Source organism: Aotus nancymaae, unplaced genomic scaffold (assembly GCF_030222135.1).
Source record: "Aotus nancymaae isolate 86718 unplaced genomic scaffold, 86718_ANA_hifiasm-v0.15.2.pri h1tg000053l, whole genome shotgun sequence".
Classification (NCBI taxonomy): domain Eukaryota; kingdom Metazoa; phylum Chordata; class Mammalia; order Primates; family Aotidae; genus Aotus; species Aotus nancymaae.
In genome coordinates this window covers 5,951,005-5,967,598 of record NW_026988467.1, presented here as the reverse complement: position 1 = coordinate 5,967,598, position 16,594 = coordinate 5,951,005, and the positions used below count along the sequence as shown (strand labels likewise).

Sequence of the window (16,594 nt, the reverse complement as noted above, 5' to 3'; positions counted from 1 at the left end):
TATGGGATTCTTAACTTTATACTTACGTTGGAGCACGAAGCTTGTGTTTGGAACTGAAGACAGTATCTGATGATAGTATGGAGGATGGATGGAAGGGGAGGGCTGTACAAGATACAGCAATGTAATCTCTGAGACTGTTGTGGTAACTGAGTTTAGAGATAGGGAAGCTCTGAACTAAGGTAGTGATGGTGTGTGTGAGAGTGATTGAGAGAGGGCATCTGGCATGGGGCTGAGGGAAGAGTCTAAGATAATTCCCAGGTTTCTGACTTAAGTGACTGTGGATGAGTTAGCCCACATTTGAGTCTCACCTCCACTATTTAACAGCATAATAACTTTTGGCAAGTTACTTCATTTTTCTCAGCTTAGTTTCATTACCTGTAAAATGGTAGAGGTAAATAAGGGTGCTTCTCTCTCAGAATTGTCTTGAACTTCCGATGAAATTATATGTAGTTGTATACAACTACTTTAGTAATATAGGAAGTTACAGCCAGGTGTGGTGGCTCACGCTTATAATCCCAGCACTTTGGGAGGCTGAGACGGGTAGATCACTTGAGGTCAGGAGTTCAAGACCAGCCTAGCCAACATGGTGAAACCCCATCTCTACTAAAAAAATACAAAAATTAGCCGAGCGTGGTGGCACACAGCTGTAATCCTAGCTACTTGGGAGGCTGAGACATGAGAATTGCTTGAACCTGGGAGACGGAGGTTGCAGTGAGCCAAGATTGCACCATTGCACTTCAGCCTGGGCAACAGAGCAAAAATCCATCTGGAAAAAAAAAAAAAGAAAATTATTAGCAAATATACCTACTCTCTTATTATCTTTAGTAACAATTAGGATAGGAAATGATATTAATGAGATAATCAGATTAGCGAGTAAGAGAGGATTAGGTTTTAGGTGTAAAATGTATATGAGATATCTAGTTAGAGAATTCCAGTTCACTGGTTGCATATGGGCTTTAGGTTTAGAATGATTATTTTGTATTTAATTAGAGTGTCTTAAATATAGTAGATACCCAGTAAATCAAGTACAAATACCATGTGTTGATTAATCTGTCTTTCCAAAGTTGTAGTTGGTAGCAAAAAAGTCAGGACATTTACAAAAAAAAAATCAAACAAAATCTGTTCTGAGCCTTCATCACCTCTGGCCTGGTTACCCTAGCAGGTTCTTAATAGGTCTTGTTCTCCCTGCCCACCTCCTGCTCCCATACCCACCCCTATGCCAGTTGTTTCACAGCACAGCAAGCCTAAGGATCCTTTTAAAAGTTAAGTCAGATCCTGTCCCTCTTCTGCTTGGGACTTTGCAATGGCTTGACCTTTCTTTCACAATGCCATCTTGTGGGGTCTTCTCTCTCTCTCTCTCTCTCTCACTCACTCCCCCATCTCCCTTCTCTCTCTCACCTCCCTCCCTACCTCCTTTTCTCTCTCTCCCTCCCCGTCCCCCTTCTGCCTACCCCTCCTCCTCTCTCTCACATCCCCCCCAACACATACCCCCACCTTGCTTGCTGCAGCCACACAGGCCTTCTTGCTGTTTCTCTTACTGCTAGGCGTCTTCTTATAACTGTTTCTTCAGCCCTGAGTACAATTAATTATAATGTAAGCTAGACCATGATCATGGCTCATATTAGTCAGTACAATCTCTGACTTACAGTGGTTTGACTTACAATTTTTTTAACTTTATGATGGTATAAAAATGATACACAGTCAATAGAAGCCATACTTTGAGTACCATACAACCATTTTGTTTTTCACTTTCTCTGCAGTATTCAATAGATTACATGAGCTATTCCAGTTTATTATAAAATAGGTTTTGTATTAGATGATTTTGCCCAATTATAGGTTAATATAAGTGTTCTGAGCATATATCACATAGGTTAGGCCAAGCTATGATGTTTGGTAAATTAGATGTATTAAATGCGTTTTCAACTTACAGCATTTTCAGCTTTTTCAATGGATTTGTCAGGCTTTCCTCATGTTATAGCAAGGATGGCTGCGTGCAGCTCTAGGCTTCATCCCTGTTGCTAGGGGATCTAGCAAAAAGGGATTCCCCCCTTTTTTTTTTCCTGATGGTTCTAGCAGAAGTTATGGGGAGGATTCTCAGTGGTTGTGCCTGAGACATGGGCCCATTCTTGAACAAGTTGTGGTGGCCAAGAGGATTTAGTATGCTGAGCACCCCTGGATCCACCCAAACTACAGATTATTAGGTCCCTATAAGAAGTGGTAGTTCCCTAGAATAAAGTGAGTGAAGAGGGTGCTTTGTTAAACAGACAAAAGCTATGATCAGACTATGATTTACATTAACATAGATAGAATCTCTTTGATCAGAGATATAAACAGAGTAGTTTGGCAATACCCTGAAGGCAACAAATAATTGTGATTTTGAGGATCAAAGAAATTTTCACAGAGGTTTGATTTAAACTGGGCCTTTTAAAAGAGGAATTTAATTTGGTTTTGTTTTGAGATAGGCTCTTGCTCAGTAGCCCAGGCTGCAGTGCGGTGGCAGGATCATGGCTCACTGCAGCCTCAACTTCCCGGGTTCAAGTGATCCTGCTTCAGCCTCTCGAGTAGCTGGGACCACAGGCATGTGCCACCATGCTTGGCTAATTTTTAATTTTTATTTTTTTGTAAAGATGAGATCTCCCTGTGTTGCCTAGGTTGGTGTTGAATTCCTGGGCTCAAGGGATCCTTCTATCACAGCCTCCCAAAGTGCTAGTGTTACAGGTGTAAGCCACTGTTCGCAGCCATTAAGAAAGAGGTTTTAAAACAGAAAAGAAAGGGAATATATGTTAGGGGTGGAAAATTATGTATCCCGGGTCATGGAGGTTGGAGCATGGAGGAGAAGGGTCTGAGGCCAGAGGTCCAACCCGTATATTAGAGTATTAAGGAGTTTAGTCTTCATTCAGTGAACAGTGGAATCTTGTAGAAGTTTTAAGCAGGAGTGTAATCTCATTATACCTCCTTTTGCAGTAGTTTAGCCAGATGATCATGACAGCTGAACCCAGGCCGAGGGTAGTCTGGAATGGAATCGGACAGATTGGAAAACATTTGGGAGATAGAAATGAAATTATAATAGCTGGACATGCCAAGTGTCAGTAGTTGAGAGAAACGTAACCATGTATATTAGTCTGTGTTTGTATTGCTATAAAGAAATACCCAAGGCTGGATAATTTATAAAGGAAAGAGATTTAATTGACTCACAGTTCTGTGTGGCTGAGAGCCTCAGGAAACTTAACAATCATGGTGAAAGGCTAAGCAGGTACCTTCTTTACAAGGCAGCAGGAGGGAATGAGGAGCAAAGGGGGAAGAGCCCCTTATAAATCCATCAGATCTCCTGAGTACTCACCATTATGAGAACAGCATGGGGGAAACTGCCCTCTGATCCAATCACTTCCTGCCAGATCTCTCCCTAGACACGTGGGGATTATGGTGATCACAATTCAAGATGAGATTTGGATGGGGATCCAGCCAAACCATATCACCGTGGACGTCACTAGAATGCCCTGGAGTGAAGTGGTGAGGAGGAGTGGTTTATACCTGAGAGTTTCTGTTCATGGACCTGCTTGACTGGAAGTAGAATAAACTGCATCTGTGGCGCCATGCATATCAGGGGAAAATCAGATTGTTCTCACATGTGATTTCTGTATTCTTGGGTCTATGTGATTTAGAAGTTTTCCATTTTAGACTACAGGCGTTTTTCTCCATTATCTTGTACATACTATTTATTTTGTCTCAATAGAATTAAGAAGTCTTTTTGTATGGGGAACATATATTTTATCTCTTTTGTCTCAGCACAAAATGCAGTGTATAACTTTACATGTTTTAGCTTACTGTTAACTGATTAACACCTCTCTTTCTGTGTTTTCTTATTTTATCACTAAAATTTGAAGGTGATCTCTTCTGGACCACATTATGAGCTATTTAGATCACTTCTGTGTTCCCTATTGTTTTAATGGTCACATGGCACACTGGATGGTATAATTTTTCTATCAGAATTACTTGATTTAGAATGTACCCATCAGTTATATTGCTGTGTATGTTTTAGATAGTAGGAGTGTTTAAGAATGCAGCTAATGCAGTGTTTGTGAAGAGTTGTAGTATTAGAGGATGTGTATGTGGAGAAACAAATGTGAAACGGAATTTTCCCTGCAGTTGGTATGACCCTCATAATGTTATGAGTGGTGTGGTGTGAAATCCTTACTACTCACATATGAAACTTAAGCAGTTTACATTTTCTTTTTTGAGACGGAGTCTTACTCTTGTCACCCAGGCTGGAGTGCAGTGGCACGATCTCGGCTCACTGCAGCCTCTGCCTCCCGAGTTCAAGCGATTGTCCTGCCTCAGGCTCCTGAGTAGCTGGGATTATAGGCATGCACCACCATGCCTGGCTAATTTTTTGTATATTTGGGAGAGCCAGGATTTAACCATGTTGGTCAGGCTGGTCTTGAACTCCTGACCTTAGGTGATCCACCTGGGATTACAAGCGTGAGCTACTGTGTCTAGCCAGCAGTTTACATTTTCTACATCGGGTTTTTCCATTGCTTTAGCAGGACATAGAATTCCTTGCTTTTTGTTAAAATGTATGTGAGCACTTGGGCAGCCTTAATGATTCTTGGGTGTAGTTGGAATAGCACTTTCATTTTGAAAAGTCCTTTGGGCTCTAAGTTAAATGAAAAGGAATCATCTCTTAAACATATGTCCACTCCCCCTTGGGGAGCATTTCATTTCACAGCCTCAGTGTTAAGATGAATTTCTGGGACTATCTATTTTCTTTAATTCAACTAATATTTATTGAGCACCAACTGTGCTTCAACACACAGTTCTAAGTGCTGAGGAAGCAGCAGTGAGTGAAACAAACCTCAATATTTCTTAACTCATGGAGAAAATATTCTAGTGAGAGAAAACAGACAGTAATATACAAATAAGTAAAGATTTGATGGCAAAAAGTGCTATGGAGAAAAATCAAGCAGGCGTGGGGGAAATGGCAAGCTGAGATTTGGCCGAGGGAGTGGTGAGCCTAAAGAATAACTGGGGAATGGTGACATTTTAGCAAATAACTGAGAGACTGAGTCTTGTAGAAGTAAAAGCAAGATCAGTCTTGGTAGAGAGAATATCCCTGAGGTTTAGTTTCTTTTTATTGACAAGATTTTCTTCTTTGTTTTTTAGATGGAGTCTCGCACTGTCACCCAGGCTGTAGTGCAGTGCAGTGGCGCGATCTCAGCTCACTGCAATCTCTGTCTCCTGGGTTCAAGCAATTCTCCTACCTCAGCCTCCTGAGTAGCTGGGACTACAGGTGTGCACCACCACTCCCAGCTGATTTTTTTGTATTTTTAGTAGAAATGCAGTTCACCATGTTGGCCAGGATGTTCTCGATCTCCTGAACTCGTGATCTGCCCTCCTCAGTCTCCCAAAGTGCTGGGATTGTACAGGTGTGAGAGCCACTGCGCTCGGCCCAAGATTGTCTTGATTAGACTATGCATGTGTGTAGTAAGGCATGTTGTAGAAGATGAAATATATATCAGTTGGAATAAAAATAGTTTAAAAATGGCCAGGTGTGGCCGAGTGCAGTCACTCATGCCTGTAATCTCAGCACTTTGGGAGGCCGAGGATTCCTTGAGGCCAGGAGTTTGGGACCAGCCTGGCCTACATGGCAAAAACTCATCTCTACTAAAAAAAAAGAAAAAATGCAAAAATTAGCCTGGTTTAGTGGCGTACGCCTGTAATCTCAGCTACTCGAGAGGCTGAGGTGGGAAGATTGCTTGAGCCTGGGAGGCGGTGGTTGCAGTGAGCCCAAATTCTGCCACTGTGCTCCAGCCTGGGTGACAGAATGAGACCTTGTCTCAAAAACAAAACAAAACAACGAAACAAAACAATATAGGACTATGGGCATGTGCCACCACACCTGGCTAATTTTGAAAATTTTTTGTAGAGATGAGGTCTTGCCTTGTTGCCCAGGTTGGTCTCAAACTCCTGGCCTGAAGCAGTCCTCTCATGCTAGCCTCCCAAAGTGCTGGGATTACAAGTGTGAATCACTGTGCCCAGCTCGAATAAACTGCATACTTCTTATATCTTTTTTAAACAAGTGTGTAATAAACTGATACACTTTTAAGTTCTATAATATAGTTGTCCACAGTATGTCTTGAGGAGTAAATAATTAATGTAAAATTATTGAATTGCGGAAATAATGTCTATTTGTATCCCAAGTTTTTTTCTCCTTTTAGACTGTGAGAATGATATTAATAAACTATAACAACAAAAATGCTTAAATATTCAAATTATACTTAATTCCTTTTTGTTTTTTTGAGACAGGATCTCACTCTCACCCAGGCTGGAATGTAGTGGCATGATCACAGCTCACTGTAGCCTCAACCTCCTGGGTTCAAGTGATCCTCCCATCTCAGCTTCCTGGGTAGCTGGGACTACAGGCACACCCCATCGCACCTGGCTAATTTTTAGCCATCACACCTTTTTTTGTATGTTTTGTAGAGACGGGTTTTACCATGTTGCCCACGCTGGTCTTGAACTTGTGGGCTCAAGTCATCTGCCTGTCTCGGCCTCCCAGAGTGCTGGGATTACAGGCATGAACCAGCGACCCTGGTGGTTGTTCACTGTGTGTGTTAGTGCTTTGACTTGTGTGAGTTATAGAAGTCCCGAATATATTTCCCCTGCCCATTGAGTGGATGAGATTGCTACTGACTATTTCGGATTTGGCTAAATTTCCTCCCAGAGTGCAGAGTAACTTTATATACCAATTCAACTCTACAATCTTTGCTCAATATATCCCTGAACAGAGAGTTACTCCCTTTGGGAGTGTCAGAGAGGGCATAGTTTTTATTTCATATGGGTCAGAGTGCTTTAGAAGAGTGTTTGCATTGCATAATGATTCTAGAACTGTGGTTGGGTAAACAAGTTACTGAAAACAAATCTGATGTATTGATTTTCCACCATAGCAGCATGGTGTGCTATGGAATGTCATGTTGTAATATTTGATTTTCATTATTGGGTGTAAATAAACAGAATCCTTTGATATACGTGCTACACTGGGATGGCACTGTTCACCTTGAAAACTACCAGTCTTTTTCCTCATCTGCATACAGTATACTGAAATAATATAAATTCATATTGCCAGCTGGTTGAATTAGTTCTTTTTCTTTTGAGAAATAGACTATATTTTACTTAATTGTTAGGCATGAAACAAATTCATTGTCTCCTTATCTTTAGAATTATAAATGTGTAATCATTTTGTTTCATGTATGCTGATCAACATATCAGATACAGTGTCAAAGCCAAAATTTTGTCCTTTTGTTATTCACTTCATAAAATGCTTCCCTCTCGCCCCCGCCCCCCACCAGTATTAGTCCATTCTCGGGCTGCTATAAAGATCTGCCCGAGACCAGGTAATTTATAAAGGAAATTGATTTAATTGACTCACAGTTCCACAATGCTGGGGAGGCCCCAGGAAACTTACAATCATGGTAGAAGGCAAAGGGGAAGCAAGGCACCGTCTTCACAGGGTGGCAGGACAGAGTGAGTACTGAGCGAAGTGGGGAAGAGCCCCTTATAAAACCCTCAGATCTTATGAGAACTCACCATCACGAGAACAGCATGGGGGAAACTGGCCCCATGATTCAGTTACCTCCACCTAGTCTCTCCCTTGATATGTGGGGATTATGGGGATTACAATTCAAGATGAGATTTGGGTGGTGACACAAAGCCTGACCATATCACCCCCCTTCATTCAACATCCATTAACTGAGCTGATACTGAGTGTCTGCTTTGTTCCAGATACCTTGCTAACTCTTTGGGATTCAGTGAAGAAATTTTTCTTGCCTTCATAGAGGTAAAAGTAGGAATGATGAGAGTTAATAAGGAATTATGGTCATGTGCTGTTTAAAGACATTTTGGTTAATGGTGGACCACACCTCATATATGACAGTGGTTCCATAAGATTATAATGGAGCTGAAAAATTCCTATTACTTAGTGACGTTGTGTGTGGTATAAGGTTGTAACCCAGTATATTACTTGTGTGTGTGGTGATCCTCGTGTAAGCAGACCTAGTATGCTGCCAGTTTTATAAAAGTATAGCACATTCAATCATGGACAGTATATAATACTTGGTAGTGGTTATAAATGATTGTTTTATTGGTTTATGTATTTAGTGTACTGTTTATCATTATTTTATCATTATTTTAGAGTGTGCTCCCTCCACTTACATACAAAATAAGTAACTGTAAAATAGCCTCCAGCTATTCTGGAAGAGGTATTCCAGAAGAAGGCATTGTTATTAAAGGGAATGACGGCTCCACGTGTGTTATCGCCCCTGGAGACCTTCCATTGGTCAAAGATGTGGAGGTGCAAGAGCAATATTGATGATCCTGCCCCTGCATATGCATAGGCTGATGTGTGTGTGTGTGTTAATTTCAACAAAAACATTCAAAAAGTTAAAAAAGTTAAAAATAAAATAAACTTTACAGAATAAGGATATGAAAAGAAAATATCTTTATAGAGCTGCGTAGTGTATTTATTTGTGTTTTAAGCTGAGTTATTGAGTCAAAAAGTTTTAAAAATGGTTTATAAAGTAAAAGAGTTACAGTAAACTAAGCCTGATTTATTATTTAAGAAAGAATAATATTTAAAAGATGAATTTAGTGTAACCTAAGCACCACAATGTTTGTAAAGTTCACAGTGGTGTACAGTGATGTCCTAGGCCTTCACATTTACTCACCGTGGACTAACTGACTCACCCAGAGCAACTTCCAGTGCTGTGAACTTCATTCATGGTTAAGTGCCCTAGACAGATGCACCGTTGTGTTACAGTTGTCTACATTATTCAGTACTGCAACATGCTGTACAGGTTTGTAGTCTAGGAGCAGCCGGCTCTAGGTATCATCTAGGCTTGTGTAACTACACTCTATCATGTTCACACAAGGATGAACATGTGTCCATTGTTAAGCAACATATGATTGTACAATAATGTGTGGTAAGTGTTCTCATTGGGGAAGGAGAGGGTTTTATTGGGTGTACTTAGCAGGGGCAACTGACTTCGAGCAAGAGACATCAAAGCTGAGAGCTGAAGGATGATGAAGAGTCAGCTAGCTGAAAAGTGGATATGGCAATAGGGGGAAGAAGGAAGGCTGTTCTGGGCAGAGGAAACCCATGTGCAGTGGCCCAGAGGCAAAACAAAATAACAAAAAGCAAGCAAGTAAAACAGACATCTTTGCACGTGGCAAATAAGCACATAAGTTACTAAGCCATTAAGAATTTTGGATCATAACCTAAGGACACTTGAGAAATGCATGAGGAGGTATAAACTGTGGATTGACAGGATTGGATTTGTCAATCACAGAGATCACACTGATTGCAGTTGAAGAAATGGGCATGTCTGAGGTAGGAAGTGTAAAGCTGTGATGGCAACAAAGTAAGAGATGTTGTAAGCCTGGACTGGGGCATTAACACTATTATTATTATTAACAAGAACGCATTATTATTAATTATATAATATATAATATAATTAAATAATAATATATTACTATTTTTAATATTAATAATGATGGAGTAAAGTGGATAGAGTGAAGTAGATGGATTCAAGAAATACTTAGAAGATAGGACCTGTAGGACTTGATAATTGGAGGAAGAATCAAGGATACCTCTAGGTTTTGAGCTTGGACAAGTGATAGATGATGGTGTGTGTGTCAATTATTGATTTATTGCCTCTCACCTCCAAGTATTGTCCTTCATTGCTTGCTTTGTGAAAATAAATCTGGGCCTTTTACTTTCCCTCTGCCAGCTGGCATGTAGTTAAGTTTTGTCAGTAGAGGGTGCTGGAGAGACATTGAGGAGGAAAGAGTTTTACTTGCTGGTTCTGAGAGGCTGCTGTGGAACACGGAGTTTCTTCAGTGCTCAGGCTTTTGCAGCTCTTCGTGGCCAGCAGCACTCCTGCTGCCCAGGTAGCAGAGTGCCTTCACTGAGAGGCTTCCCCACAAACAACCTTCCTTGGCATTCTAGAGGACTGATTTCTGGCAAATTTCATAGAGTGGATCTCCTGAAGTTCTGTCAGGTATGAGCCCCCTCCAGCAAGGTCTGGATCTCAGTCCGAGAGTTGGGGGAATTCTTTCTTGGGTATTTTATCTCAACCTTAAGGGTGGTGGCAATTATATGTTGTGTTACATAATATTATATTTGCTACTATATTTTATGTCAGCTATTGCTATGTTCTTTCAAGGTCTTTGTCTTATTTGCTAACTTTCCATTAATCTCTTGTTATTGTTAATGATTTTTAATCTTCCCTCATTCAAATTACCATGTAGTTTCTCTCTCCTGATTGGACTTAGGCTCTGACTGGACATAGAGTGTTCTGATGGGATCAGAAAGAGAGAGGATATTTGGGGATAGAGATGGACAAAGTTTGAGACATGATCAATTTTCAGTACAGAACACTCACATGGTGATATCCAGGTGCTTGTCATATATGGGTTTAGAATGAGCTCTGAAGACCTGGATTGGAGATTGCCCAGGAAGAGTGTGAGGAAAGAGATCACAATATGGCCAGGATAGAGTCCTTTATGTTGTAGCCTGTTCACACGAAGAGGAACCTTCTAAGGAGGCTGGGGAAGACTGATTGGCGGGATACTATAGTTTATTATTATGGTATTCACAGAATCACATAAGGTGAAATGAGTTGATACTATGTAAAGCACTGAGCATAATGTCTGGTACGTAAGCCGTTAGTAAATATGACTACTGACTGGGTCGGTGTTTTCTGGGCACTCTGGTGGGTGACAGGAGTAGAGGATGACCAGACTCTTCCTTGAGGGGTGGGGAATGGGAAGAGGCTTGTTAAGTGTATTGCAGTGAGTGGTAGATGTCAGAAAGGCGTGAATAGGCTGGGTGCAGTGGCTCATGCCTGTAATCCCAGCACTTTGGGAGGCTGAGGTGGGATGATTGTTTGAGGTCAGGAGTTTAAGACCAGCCCAACAGACCAGCCCAGGAGAATCACTTGAACCCAGGAGGCAGAGGTTGCAATGAGCCAAGATCATGCCACTGCACTCCAGCCCGAGTGACAGAGCAGAAACTCCATCTCGAAAAAATGAAAGAACAACAAAGAAAGAAAGGCTTGAATAAAGCTCCAAACTTGCGCCTCGGGGATTCTGGTCAGGGGCTATAGAGGAGGTGAAGGCTCAGCTGGATATATTGGAGGAGGGATGCAGGTTTGCACCACGGAGAGAAGGCAGGGAGGATCTTCTGAACAGAGGGAACAGCGTTAGCAAAGGAGGGAGAGTGCTTGACAGCCCAATCCCACAGCGGGGGTCATGGTTTGCACCTTGAATTAGGGGTGGGACAAAAATTGGACACACTTTCTGAATAGCTGTTTATTCCACAGCGTGCTTTGCTCTCCTAGATTTATAATTTATTTAGTGACTTTTAAAATTTCTGCAGGACATTTGCTAGTTAACAATCTAAAATGATTTAAAACTTTTATTTGTGCCAACATTTTGCTTAATCTTTCATTGAGTGTGAAATTGGAGTGTGTAGGCTGAAGTGTTTGAGAGGGGAAATTGAAATGCACTGCGTGTTGTGCCACTTAATGAGTTTAGTAACTCTGGATGAAAACATTTTTTCTGGCCAGGCGTGGTGGCTCACACCTGTTATCTTAGCACTTTGGGAGGCCAAGGCAGGAGGATTACTTGAGCTCAGGAGTTGGAGACCAGCCTAGGCAACATAAGGAGATACTGCCTCTATAAAAAAGAGTTTAAAAAGTTAAAAAAATTTCTGCTTCCTGAACATTGATAGAGCTCGGAACAGTTTCTGGGTCATGTGAGTTCTCTTCAACTTGCAGTTGCTTTTCAAAGGTTCAACACCCGAAGAAATGGAAATTCCTGAGAATTGTATGACTGTTCTCTCAATAACTCACATTTTTGGAGATTTAGGAAATAGGTGTGATAAACTTTTGATTCTTTTGGAGGGAAAATGTGGCGATTTGGCTTTAAAGCTCTCTGTGATTTATTCTTTGTGACTGGAGTGTCATTTTCCTTTTTCTCTGTCTGGCAAACTCCAAGTGAATGTAAAGCTCACTTACTAGTTTTCTAGTCTTTTCTAAACTTTCTGAATTTGGTTTACCAAGGCACTGTCGCCCTAAGATAAGTCTGTTGTAATGCTTTCATTGAAGACCTTCAAACTGTGAAAAATAAATAAATAAATAAACCAATCCAGCAAGCATTCATTAGAATGTGTTATCTTTGGACCCTGGTAGAGGAAGTCTCTTGGCTGAAATGGCACACAGTAATCCAGAAATTCTCCTGAAAGGTCTGCTTCTGAGTCTTCAGAGGAAAGAGGAATACATTTTCTAAGAAAGATTAGGAGAATAATCATTCTTTTTTTTTTTTTTTTTGAAAAAAGAGTTAAACCATTCTTCATTGGCTAGGACTCCTGGGAATTATATAAGAAAGAAGCTGAGAAGGAAGATGTCAAACTCTGACTCTCCAAAGGTTTTAGTTTTTTTTTTTCCCTTGCTTCTCTCAGAGGTAACAGACACCTATAAGGGAACTCTTTGTTCTTGGTGAAGACCAAGTGTTTGCATAAAAGAGTGTGGAGAGACCCAAGAAAGGAAGACTCACTTGAATTGACTATCTTTTGGGTAAAGTGATGGAAGTTGAAATGTGACTCTTCTAATAATTGCCTCCCCTATTCTTTTATGTTATAAATCAAGGGTAACAAACATTCCAAGATTATTACATTTTTGAAATTTGGGGATTGTTTTGAAGTTGATAAAATATTCATATTAGCAATTTATTGAGAAGTTGAAAGAAAAACATAATGCTCACTCTAAGAAAAACATGCTTACTCTAAGAACAAGTGTAAATCTGTAGTTTAAATACAGAACAATTGCAGGAATTGTATAGTAAGAGCACCCCTGTACTCACCATCTAGATTCTGCAGTTACATTTTACTGTATTTGCTATACTATATACATTTACCATATTTACTGTAGAATCACATATCCTCTATCCATTTCTTTATTTGTGTATAAGGATTTTTGCTTTAGTATTTTATATTACAGCAAAAGTCTACAAACAATATAGGAGAATGGTTGAATATGGTAAATGTATTAGTCTGTTCTTACATTGCTATAAATACTGAAGACTGTGTAATTTATAAAGAAAAGAGGTTTAGTTAGCTCACAGTTCTGCAGGCTGTACAGGAAGCATGGCTGGGGAGGCCTCAGGGAGCTTCTACTCATGGCAGAGGGCAAAGCTGGAGCAGGAGGAAGAGAGGGGAAACTGCTATGCACTTTTAAACAATCAGATCTCATGAGAACTTTGCACGGAAACTTAACACTAAACCATTCATGAGAAACCGCCCCATGATCCAGTCACCTCCCACTATGCCCCACCTCCAACACTAGGGATTACAATTTGACATGAGATTTGGGTAGGGACACAAGTCCAAACCGTATCAGTATGAAATATGATGGACTTCTATGCAGCAGTGAAAAAGAATGGGGTGCTTTGTATGCACTGACACACAACAATCTCAAAGATACGGGAAGTAAAAATGGGCTCAAAAGGATATATGAAGAATACTACTATTTGTGTAACAAAGAGATGTACATATATGTGTATGTGTGCCGTATATGAATGAAATATCTTCAGAAAGTATAAGCAAGAAGCTGATATGAGTAGGGGTGTGAGGTAACCCCCCCATAGTACCAGGTATATATATTATAAATTTTAAAACTGTGTGCACTTGTGCTAACTGATAGAAAGTTTAATTGCTTCCTTGATATTTTCAGCATGTCAGAAATCTCAGCCTCCTAGTCTTTAGATTTTAGATCGTAACAAACAAATTGCAGCCGAACAGCTAAGATTTGAATTTTTATTCTGTATTTATATGTAGTATAGATTTTACTATCAATAAACCCAGGATAATTATGAGTTATTAAGAAGTTTAAGTTAGATAGTCCATGTAAAGTGCTTAATATAAAACAGTAGCTAATACACAGTACTTGACACAATAAATATCAGTATTACTATCAAACATACAATTTTGTGGGAGAGATTAATGAGTAATTTAAATATTCTCTATGGGTGTGTCTATGGGGGATGTAGTAAGTAAGAGGGAAATCAGCGAACGCTGTATAAGGAGGTTTAGAAGGATAATTGGAAGAGAATTTAAGGAAGGCCGTTCCAGACAGAGAAAGTCTCTTTTATAAGGCGCAAAAGTATAAAACTGTGGGTGAGTTTGAAAATTCCAGTAGTTCATAATGAATCAAAACAGTCTGGGTTATGAGAGATGAAACGGCAGATAATGATGATAGTTGACATTTATTGAGCACTTAGACGAGGTCCTGTTCTAAGTGTTTTTATGTTTTAATGTTTTAAGTCCCTATAGTAACTATGATATTGGTAGTATACTTACCTTCATTTTACCGTTGAGCAGACTGAGGCAGGGAGATTAAGTAACTTTTCCAAGGTCTTGCAAAGTCAGCCCATGTTTGTGTGCACTCTTTGTGCTGCCTGATGAGCCAGCTGGGTAGGAGTAGTGCAGACCTTGAGCAGCATCTGGATGTAGTACTTTGAGAAATGTGGAGGAGTTCTTTAAATTGACTCATCTTGTAATGAATTTGGACTTCTCCAGCCGTATGGAAGTAGAGGCAAGAAAAGTCAACAATAACGATTCTATGATGTACATATTTTAGATTAAGCTCCTGTATTGTATATATATAACAAAATACCTCCAAACCGCTGCTTAAAACAACATTTAGCATTTGTCATCCCATATAGTTTTTGTGGGTCAGGAATTTGGGAGTGGCTTGAGTTCTCTTCTCAGGTTGCAGACAGTGCCTGGGGGATCCAGTTTCAACATAGCTCATTCACAGGGCTGGCAAATTTTGTGCTGGCTGTTGGCAGAAGCTTCAGTTCCTTGCCACAGGGAACCTCTTCACAGGGTTGTCTGAGTTTCTTCATGATATTGCACCTGGTTTTGCAGAGGAAAGGATTCACATAAGAGCAAGGTGAAAGCTGCAGTGTCTTTTATGACCTAGCCTTGGAAGATATTGTTGTCAAGAGTTTGAATACCAGGAGGCAGAGCTCACTGGGGGCCATTTTGCAGGCTGGCTACCACAGTTCTCATGAAAATGTTAGTGAATAGAATAATAAAATTTATAACTAAAAGGAGCCCTAGCCCAGTGGTTTCAAGATGAGGCTCTTGAACCAGCAGTATCACTTGTGAATTTGTTTAAAATGTCATTTATTGAGCCTGTCCCCAAACCTGCTGAATTAAGATCTAGGAGTGACACCCAACACTTTTTTTTTTAAATGAACTTTATAACACCTTTAGATTTATAGAAAAATTGAGCAGATAGTACAAGTAGTTACCATATACCCAACACATACACACATGTGCACGCACACACACACACACACACACACACACACTCTCCCCCCCCATTGTTAACATCTTGCATTAGTGTGGCTTATCTGTTACAACTGATGAAGCAGTATTGATATATTATTAACTGAAGTCTACAGTTTAAGGTTCACTCTTTGTGTTGTACATTCTGTGGGGTTTGACAAAAACGTAAATGTCATGTGCTTATCCACAGTTACAATATCATGCAGGATAGTTTCACCACCATTGAAACTTCTGTGCTCCATGTAATCATCTCTCCCTCCAGCCCCAGCAACCACTGATCCTTTTACTGTCTCTATAGTTTTGCCTTTTAAAGAAAGTTCTATGGTTGGAATCATATAGTATGTGTACTTTCAAATTGGCTTCTTTCACTTAACGGTATGCATTTGCTGTTCCTCTTTTTTGTTCTTTAGAGCTCATTTCTCTTTATTGCTGAATGGCATTTCATTATATGGAATGAGTACCACAGTTCGTGTATCCATTCGTGAAGTACAGTTGAAGGACATCTTGGTTGCTTTCTGTCTTTGATTATGAATCAAGCTACTCTAAAATTTGTGCCGATTTTTGTATAGGCATAAGTTTTTAAGTCAATTGGACAAATACTTAGGGGCACAGTTGTGGGATTGTATGGTAAGATTACGTTTAGCTTTTTGAGAAAGTGCTATACTGTGTTTCATGTTTGCTGTGGGTGTAGATGCTGGATGTTTCAGTTTCCTATAGTTTTCTTGTTTTTGTCCTCCCCTGGTTTCTTTGGGTTTCCCTAAGAACTCCTTCTTAAATAGAGTCTGTCTTGAAGCTCTGTCAGTTGTAATGCAGTTTTTTATACTGGAGCTCTGCTGATGTGGTGGAAAGGTGTTGGGGAGAGAGAGCATTATGTAATCGAATATTAAATCTCAGTTTTTTAGTGGGCCTAAGTCCCTAGGCTGTGATCTTCAGAAGAGTTTCTTAGCTTTCCTCCCCTCACCCCTTCTGTGAGAAGGCCAGAGAGAATTGAGTAATTGTCCTATCCCCAGGTCTCAAAGCTCTGGCAAAGTAGTTTCTCTTAGCAGGTGGGCCTTTGTTATGGAAAATGCTCTGAGCGATTTCAGAATGGTTACTTTCCTTTCTCCCTGCCTAAAATACAAGGGAATTTTTTTCTTTAATGTTCTTGTGAGAACCTGTTGAGGCTCCTGGAGGTAAAATCTTTAGGTC

At 40.2% G+C, this 16,594-nt stretch overlaps 1 protein-coding gene across 4 annotated transcripts in view; it reads left to right on the top strand.

Moving 5' to 3' along the window:
- Positions 1 to 16,594, top strand: part of RERE (arginine-glutamic acid dipeptide repeats) — a 469,898-nt gene that overhangs the window by 69,862 nt on the left and 383,442 nt on the right. Inside the window, exon 1 of one of the 4 annotated variants that reach the window (XM_064363206.1) lies at positions 7,815 to 7,834. The exons of the other annotated variants lie outside the window; for them this stretch is intronic. The gene's annotated coding sequence lies outside the window, so the exon portion shown is untranslated. Of the gene's footprint in view, positions 1 to 7,814; positions 7,835 to 16,594 lie in introns of those variants that run through there. 4 annotated transcript variants of the gene reach the window in all.